Here is a 9941-nt window from a genome sequence, read left to right as displayed (position 1 = left end):
TAGTCAAAGTTATACCCGTTTTCAAAAAAGGAGATAAATCATGCCCCTCTAGTTATCGCCCGATTTCACTAATACCTATATTTAGCACGATTCTTGAATATTGTATGAAAGAACAATTATATAATTACTTTTTGGACAGCAAACTTCTTTGTAAAGAGCAGTTTGGTTTTTTGCCTGGTAAAAACACTATAAAAGTGGTTAAATTGGCCATTGAAAAAATCTTGAAAAGCTTTGAAAATAAGGAAACATTATCTGCCACTTTAATTAACCTGTCTAAAGCATTTGACAGTATATCTCATGATTTGCTTTTAAGAAAACTCCAATGTTATGTATGGTATATGAGGTAAAGAGTTAAAATTAATGACCTATCTAAATAATAGAAGGCAAATGGTAGCTCAAGGCTCTCATGTATCTAAGTTTAAAACCCCTAAAATAGGTGTCCCTCAAGGCTCTGTCCTTGGGCCTTTTTTTTATTGTAGCCGTAAATGATTTTGCATTTAATGTACCCTGTATTTGTCTTATATGCAGATGATACAACCTTACTCAATTTTGGAAAAGATTTAACTAACTTAGACATGTGCAGAGTATTGCTATGAGGGCTGCTTTTAATTGGTTTAGGGCAAAGTATCTATGTTCTTATTTCTAAACAACCAGTAGCAATGTGTCCCTTGCATTTTTAGTTTTTAAACAAGAGGTCACATAAATTTCTGTAAAATGTCTGAAAAACCAAGAAAACCACAAAAACCTAACTTGAAACTATCACCTTCGGTTAAAGTTATGGTGTTTAGAAAGAAATCTTCAAACTTGTCTTGCAGATCTAGAAGACCACCTTCAGCGGCAGTTGAAAACATAAATACAGCGGAGCAATTGGTACACAACAAGAAAGAAACCATCCCTCTGCAAGAAACTAGTGACAGCCGTAGAAAAAGATCCGGTACCATCCTTGTCTACAAAAACTACAAAAAGTGAGGTAAAGGCAGACAAAAGTAAGACATAAAAGGTTAGTGGTAGTCAAAAATTATTTTTTATCCTCTTATGTAACAACTGTAACACAAATTGAACACATTTAAAGTAAAAACATGATAGTTTCTGATTTTTACCATGGTTTTTCTCATGGTTTTTTTTTGCCATTTTGGCTTACCAATTATGGAATTCCTTCTTCTACACTATCACTTCATAAATTCAAAATCATTCCTAAATTAAGACAAAATTTAACCCTGGAACTAGCAATCAACATTTTAATGTCGATTTTACAAGTGGAAATCGACATTATAATGTCGATCTGACACCCACGCATGTGTTTTTGCCAGTTCATATAGTAATAAATCAACACTACCACCAATATTTATATACCATTTCAAACAGGAAGAATTGCTGATCTCAATGGTGACAGTTTTTTTATATTTTGGCAAATTTTATGTCATAAATCCTGCCAGAAAGATCGTCTTCATCTAGCCATTTTGAAAATTAGTGATATACCATGGGTGGGTATGGTTTGTTATAATGTTGATTTATAGTTTTTTATAGCTGTATTTTGAGCTATATCATTTTGGTTTATTTTTGAAATATTTAGTGTAAAACTATATATATATAAATTTGTTTGTTAATTGTTTAAAATAATTGTATCCATAGTAACAAATTTATGTCTGTCCTACCATTTTTCCAAAATTAAAAACATTTAGAAATTGGTTATTTATTTGTTGTTTTGTAGTGCATATAATTTTCTAAATTTTGGAAACATTGAGTGTAAGAATTGTATTTTTGCAAATTTTTGAAAATGATTGTACCCATAATAACAAATTTAGCTTTCCGTGTGCTGTTTGTGGTTTTTACAATATATATAATTTTTCTTCAAGCGAACCTGGATACAATTATATATCTTCTAAAACTAGATCAAATGAAGAATAAATTTTCCATCTCAGATTCTAATACTTATAATATTATCACACTTTAATAGCGACAGTTCCTTCACTTAAAAAAAATAGTGTACTCATTATTTTTATGGTTTATATATAGTTTTTGTATGCCATAATTATCTCCATATTTTCCTAGAAAAATGTATTACACGTATAGGTTTATTGTGAAAACGTATTTTTTTTACAAAATGTTTGAAGAACGGATACAGAACACTCAAAAATGGACTGACATGTGAGGAAAAAATTACTACCAGTTTGAGTGTTAAGAATATTTATCTGAAGCGATTGGCCAAGACAGATTCTGCTCAAGGCACTAACTTATGTGTTTATGGTGATTACACAGGGATGGAAATATGTATAAATTTAAGATTTATAATGTTTACCTGTACTTCATGATTTTTTTCGGTTCATGTTTTGTATCAGTTTAAAAATAACTAAACTTGAAATGATATTTCATCAATTTGTTTTTATAGTCACTAACATTAAGTATTAATCATATATGTCATCATCATCATCGTCAGACGTTTCCGTTCTCACGGGTCGTCGTACACAGCCTCCTCCACTTTAGTCTATCGTTCCAGGTCTCCTCTTCATCCACCTGTATTTTCTGTAGTCCCCTTCTCTCTATGTCTTTCCACACTTGGTCCTCCCATCTTCCTCTCGGTCTTCCTCTTGGTCTTCTTCCTCCTTCCTCCTTCTCCAGTGCTATTCTAGGCATTCTATTATCTCCCATCCTCTTCACATGCCCCATCCACTGTATTCTTCTTCCTTCCATTGTCTCTTGCAGTGAAACTACCTTCAATCTTTCTCTAGTTATTTCGTTCCTTATTCTATCTCTTCTTGTAGTCTTCTCTATCCCTCTTAAAAATCTCATTTCTGCAGCTTGCAATCTGCTTAAATCATTTTTAGTCCACGTCCACGTCTCTGCTCCATATAATAAAATTGGTTGTATATAATAAACATATATGTATTTATTTTAATTACTAGTATCTTACTCATTTTATAAAATAAGTTCTGTACCTGACATATAACAATAATTTAATATATGCATAATTTTCCAACATATCCTATTACCACTTTAGTTATATCATTGATAATACAAATTTTAATTTATTGCTAAAATCTAATTTGAAATTGTTGTTATATAATATCATGACACTAATGTTTCATTTCATTACATTTCTAGTTTTATTGACAGAGTTAAAGATTTAAAAAATTAGAAAAAATCTTAAAGATTATAATTCTTTACGTTTAAATGTTCAAAAAGTATGTACAGAGTGAGCTTTAGAAGCCTTTGGAAGTGGTTTCATATTATATATCTAAATTAAGATATCTCCAATAACGCTATGATTAAAAATAAGTGTGTAAAAGTGCATGGGCTTTAATATTGTTCTTATGTGGAAAACACTCAAGGTTGTTTCATTACAACCATTACTTGACTTCCCTTTGTAACAAACAGTACAGTGTGATTGTGTACTTTTTCCAACCTGTGATTTGGCTTGAACATGAAATTCCTGCCTCATTTTTGAAGCTAGTTGAATGGAAACTGTTTCCTGTTACATCCTGAAGAAAACATGCTAATATCAGGCTTGAAGAAAGACAGTATGCTTATAACTAAACAACCTGATCACAGAATTTTATTTTGAGGAAACAATCTTATCGTTTCCTCTTGCCACAATTTTGGACACTGGAACGCATTTTATTTTGATAATTAATGCAGTAGCTGAGCATTTAAAAACCTTCTAAATCCAGATTTTACTTTGAATATTTAATTGATAAAATTTATGAAAATACTGTTGTAAACTTCTATGAAGACCTTAACTCAACTTGAAGTGTCCCATTGTTAAATTTTTCAAGAACCTGTAACTCTTTGTATTACTTCTGGCTGGCTTTTACCTTTCAGTTGAACCTGCACTGAGTACTGAACAACCAATGTATTTTTTATCTGGGCAACACCATGGATATCTAGGAATGGCACATCACTAACCAAAAATGTTGATATTGAGGTAAAAGCGTAGATTGGTGGTCTTGTCTTGTGGACATTGACGGTTTGTGTTGGTGGAGCTTACTTAGTGTTGAATACTATGCTGGCTCGAAGCCTAAATCATGAGGTACCTTCCCCTACCCCATTTAGGCTGGAACAGCACTAGCATCCCCTTCTTCTAGGATGACATGACTGAGATATAGAGTCCACTATCTCTCCCCAAAGGATCTTGACAGGGGGTGGCTCCTATCCCCAACCTTAAAGGTCCTTTTAGGACTAAGTGCAAAGCAGATTCTGGTCTAAATAAACAAAAAATTACAGAATACACAAAACTTTATTCATAAACAAGTTCAGAACAGGCACCATGTAACAAGAGTGAAAATAAAAGACATGAGGAAAAACATTAATTTTTTGAGAGTTCTATTGTTACTTAGCTGAGGAAGTTATTCGTATAGCCCAGAAATCCGTTGATGGTGTAAATTGATATCTTCCCAAGCCTGCAATGCAGGACTGATTTGTGCTTCTTTCCTTCGATTCGTTTAAGTTCGGCAAGAGCACTGAACAGTCTTGCTTACAACCATGCATACAATGGTTTCTTGGCAAATAGTGCAGTTCTATCAGCTGGTAGATTGAAGTCAAGTCCATTTCTAGTTGTTTGTCCATGGTGACTGTTTCTGGTTAAATTGGAGTTAACAGAGTACATGATGACTTCAAATTTGTGGAGAGATATGTTGGTAAGTTTATTTAGGTTTTTGTATACATCTCTACAGCTGTCCCGTGATGGAAGATTTGCCATAATTCTTACTCCCTTTACTGCAGGACTATAATTTGCTGAAGGTTGTTGTTTGAGGATGCTCCCCAAAGGTAATTTCATGTCTTGCTCTGCTTTCAAAGAGTGTACAATCAACTATTTTGGTAGCTTCTATGGTGGTACTAATGGAATTGATTCTTCTCACAGCAAACAGTGAGGTGTTGAGTCAATGGAACAAATCATCAATATGAATACCTCATGAAAAATCATCATCTAACAGCAGTCCAAGGTATTTTGTTGAACAGTAAATTGAAGAGTCATGTTGGATTGTAAATTCTCTTTGTTCCTTCCAAAGATGATGTGTTTGAGAAGTTCAGTTGACCTGTGGGCAATGATCAGAATAGTCCTTTGTTTGAAGGTTATTATATCAGAATAGTATCATCAACACAATATTACTGGGTAATAATATTAATCAATATAATCAGTAAAGTCACATGTAAACAATATAATAATACAGGACCTAACACCGAACCCTGGGGCACACCTCGAGTATCAGCAAGTTGCTGTTCTGGTTTCTCCATTAATCGTTTGCTGTATTGTCAATACTTACTTCCTTTCACTTAGGTAGTATGTGAACCACTGCAATACTGTGTCCTTAATTCCCAGAGAATGTATTTTAACCATTGATAATATAATCAAATACTTACTCAGATCAAAGAATGTACTGGTATTTCCCTTTTCTATGTTATTGATAATATGTTCAACTAAATCAGTAAGAGCAGTAGTGGTGAATTTTCTTAGGTAGGAAACCATTCTTTGTTTGAAGTTTATTTTTGATGATGGAGGTTAGTTATTTACTGAATAAAAGATTAGATTGCAGATCTCAAAACGTAGTGTTACTGATTTTTTTTTGTTTCACTGAACAATGGCAAATCTCCGGAAAAATCCTAGGAAACAATGTTGTCCTTCGGTTTATATTAGAATTATAATTTAGATTTGAAGTCATTTTTATTATTTGTTATTAACTATTTTTCTAAATAAGTTTAATACAATTGGACTTTTTGGACCTTTTTGTGGATGCTATTTTATACTTTTGACTCTCATCCAATTCTTATCAAGCAACTAACATAAACACCCATGACTAAACTGTCTTATTGATCTACCATAAATTCTAAATTTCAATTTTTATTTCAAATTTCAATTAGTTATCTTTTAGCCACTGGTGCATGTCACTCCATGGGATTTGGCTGAGTATTAGTAAAGCCTATAAGTCAGGGTGAAATCTTGAGAACTAGTTGAGCTATCCTATAACCTTTACATTTTGTATGTTTTGCTTATCTATCATTACAATTCCTGGAAAAATTCCTCTTATCTGTCTGTCTTATCTATTTCCCGTTATCTATGTGCCTGTTTTCCACCAGATACCTAAAGAATGAATTGAGCTATGGACTTGAAATTTTGCATGAACTTCATTTTTACATGGACAATAATAAGTTCCGATGAATGTGAATGTCTATATATGGGATTTGCCATTATAATTTAAGTCTATCACTCTGTAGGCTGACATATTTTCTCTACTGTGTGCTGGGGAACTACAAATTTATTTTCTGTCTGATCGTTTGTATGTCTGCATTCATTTCAAGAATAAAATGAACTATAGACATGGAAATTTTCCATGTAACTTCAGTGAAGCCAGTTATGTGACATGTGGTATAGCATAATCTTACCTACCTTATTCTAAGTGGTAGAAGATTCCACTAAGTATTGCATACCATCAAATTAATTTAATTGACAGTTTAAAGTATGCCATAAGTCTTATTATGGGTACATTCTGCTCTTTAACCTCAGAGCTCCACTCCACTTGCTTTCAACAGTAAAGAATGACTTAGATCTCAGAAACTACCTAATAGATTTCTATTAATTTAGACTCAAATACTGATTATCTTCTGATCCACTAACCTTTGAATTTATGATTTCAATACAAGTACTTACGTTCTTTAAGTAGTTCTCAAATTCAAAAATTCAATTTTTTATTATGAATGATATCCTAGTAAGGAGTTCTGATGGTGCAGGGAAACAGAATAGTATAAGGGAATCCGAAACTCTCACACCATTACTGAATAAAAGATGCTTAGGGTCATCTCGTCATTGGGTGTCTGTTGACATTTCGGTTGAACCTCAACAGAAGCTCAAGTGAGGGCTTCTGATGGTATAAGAAGACAGAATAGCATGTGGGGGATCCGAAACTCTTACACCATCACTGAATAAAAGATGCTTAGGGTCATCTCGTCATTGGGTGTCTGTTGACATTTCGGTTGAACCTCAACAGAAGCTCAAGTGAGGGCTTCTGATGGTATAAGAAGACAGAATAGCATGTGGGGGATCCGAAACTCTTACACCATCACTGAATAAAAGATGCTTAGGGTCATCTCGTCATTGGGTGTCTGTTGACATTTCGGTTGAACCTCAACAGAAGCTCAAGTGAGGGCTTCTGATGGTATAAGAAGACAGAATAGCATGTGGGGGATCCGAAACTCTTACACCATCACTGAATAAAAGATGCTTAGGGTCATCTCGTCATTGGGTGTCTGTTGACATTTCGGTTGAACCTCAACAGAAGCTCAAGTGAGGGCTTCTGATGGTATAAGAAGACAGAATAGCATGTGGGGGATCCGAAACTCTTACACCATCACTGAATAAAAGATGCTTAGGGTCATCTTGTCATCCACTTGAGTGTCTGTTGAACCTACGAAGGGAAAACCATGAGGAAAAAACTATAAGCTTTAATTTTAAGTGTGTAATATTTTATTGTAAAACAGGGGAAATATGATCAACATAGAAGTATTTTACAAGCTAATCAAATATAAGAAAGTGATTAATCCATGGCCGAATACCAAGGAATGTAAGCATAACAAGTCTGATTTTGTAGAATCAAGCAGTCACATTTCTTCTGAAGCCATAAACTGATTTTAGTTCACGAAAGATGTTTCTGATACCAGATTCATAGTTCCACTTTGTCCGAAGGCTGCTCACTGTCAGATTTTGCTCTCTAACTTTAGGCTTCAAACTGGCAATTTTAAGTTTGAAAATTAGAAAAGAGCGATGACAGAGCTGTGCAAATACTCAAACATGCTTCAGTTCACCTGAAGAATAATACTAAAATTATTTAATTTTGATGTCACAATTTATGTAAGAAGTTATAATTGTCAAGAACAATACAATCCATTATGTTTAACACAGGTTTAATTTATTTTCAGGTCCTTCCTGGGCTCAACACAAGAACCAAAAGAACATTTAAGAAATTTCTAACTATATTCGACTCCAAGAAATGAGCAGATTTTAAAATGTGCATAAAATAATTAGTTTACAATGCGTTAGAAACAAGGAAACCAAAATAAATTTATTTGTTTCATAACAAAACCATTTTTTCCATGTACGCTACCTGTGTAGTCCACAGATATTTGTAAAATTAAAACAAGTACGGTAGAATAAATATTTGTTTAACAATATTAATAAAAAATCTAAAAAAAAAAAAATAGATAATTAAATACAACGTGTTACTTATGTGATAACTCTTTCTTATTAATATCAGATAATCTAGACAAACATGTTGACTCTTGAAGTGTATGAGAATTACCGTCGACTGGAATCAGCTGTTCTATAACTTGTACAGTGGTTGGGCTTCCTAAGCAGTGTAGTAACTGAAGAAACGAATATAACACTGCTGAAGTCTATTTATTCTGATTAGTTATTTTCAAAAAAAGAAAATGCCATTCAATTGGGTAGAATTTTTATTAGTATAGTAGCTCAATGGAGGATCTTCTTTTAGAGGTACTATTACTTAATTTAAAAAAATACAAACCATTCTATGATAGATAGAGTATACTTAAATCTGTAAACTTGATTGTTTTGCCTAGAGGTAACGTATCAACAGTTCTTCAAAACATACTACTTCATTTTCTTGCAACTAAAGTACAGTATTTACAATGTTTTTAATCTGTTGTAAACATTTCTCTAACTTTACTCAAATTTGTTTTAATGCATTTCCACAGGATAAACGAGTTACATTGAAGTCGATGTTGCAGTAAAACAAGGCTGGGGATGGTAAAATTTGTGCTAACCCTAGGATCTAAAACGCTTTTTGGTTTTATACAGGACCTGGCGGACCCTACTTAAAATCGTGTTGTTTGTCTGTGCCATAACTCTTGATAGAAAGTTACTAGAGACTTGAAACTTGGTACATATGTTCCTCTTAGTTCAAGAAAGAACACATTGATTTTGAAGTCAAAAGCTCAAAGAGCAGCAAAGTACCTTTGACTTTCATTACATCATGTTAGCTCCTTCGATATTCCATTGTAACAGTGTATTAGTTGCATTCTTAGGTATTAAACGCAATCATTTTAGTGTTAAAAAGTATGTGATTGGTTAACTATGTTATACGCTTGAGGAAAATTGTGTCCAGCTGTTCTTATTATTTCAATATTTTTCAGCAAACATCGCTTAGAACATTCTGTTGAAATTATGTTACTCTTAGCAAGAACTGAAGAGCTGCTCGCTGAGACATAGTTGGACTGTAGTTAAGAGAACATTAGTCAACTGTAGGCTACAGTTTAAACTGAGTTATAAATAGAGACGCGTCTCAAATAAATACATTTCTCACTCCAGAAACTTTGATTTTAGTGCCTTGATGCTAATCAATGATTAAAAATACGATTTTTGCTAATACTAATGGTTTGAAATATAAATTCACAATATAGAGTTTCTTATGGGAGTTTATTTCTACAGGGTATAAATAATAAAATATAAGTATTAATAAATAATCATATTTTTTAACAATTCTTTTTAAGTTTCTGAAGATCAAATTTATGGATTTGATACAAATCTCTATTTATAATGCAATTTTCAATTTTAGCCACAAGTTAAAAGTGGAGACTCAGATTCCCTGTTGCCACCTAAGCAGTGCTTCCTCTTAAGAAAGCTTTTTAAACTGATCCAGGACATTATAAATTTTTGTATGGTCAACAAAAGAGATGACAATCTGTGTTATTGCCATTCAGAATTTAAGCATGCCATGATGCTACTGGAATAGCAAGTAGTGATACTGGACTTGTCCCAGAACTACTGTGTTGAAGCTAATTACATTTTTTCTTCATGTATGTCACGGCATGTAGTCTGGCTATCCTAAAGTACAGAGTTCTTATAAGCTTGGGCCTCAAGACTCAGCAGCTTATAGATACTACAACTATGCTCTCTGAGGCAGACTACAAAAAGGCTTATTCAGTGTTCCAAG

General features: G+C 33.2%; 1 long non-coding RNA gene across 1 annotated transcript; it reads left to right on the top strand.

The window, feature by feature from the left end:
- The first annotated feature begins 924 nt into the window (after nt 1-924).
- On the top strand, nt 925-8144 carry LOC124364911. The gene is made up of 2 exons (XR_006922677.1): nt 925-1000; nt 7909-8144. It is a non-coding gene; the product is annotated as an uncharacterized LOC124364911 (long non-coding RNA).
- The last annotated feature ends 1797 nt before the right edge of the window (nt 8145-9941 follow it).

This window comes from Homalodisca vitripennis, chromosome 6 (genome assembly GCF_021130785.1).
Source record: "Homalodisca vitripennis isolate AUS2020 chromosome 6, UT_GWSS_2.1, whole genome shotgun sequence".
Taxonomy (NCBI): Eukaryota; Metazoa; Arthropoda; class Insecta; order Hemiptera; family Cicadellidae; genus Homalodisca; species Homalodisca vitripennis.
This window is presented reverse-complemented; position numbering and strand designations above follow the sequence as displayed.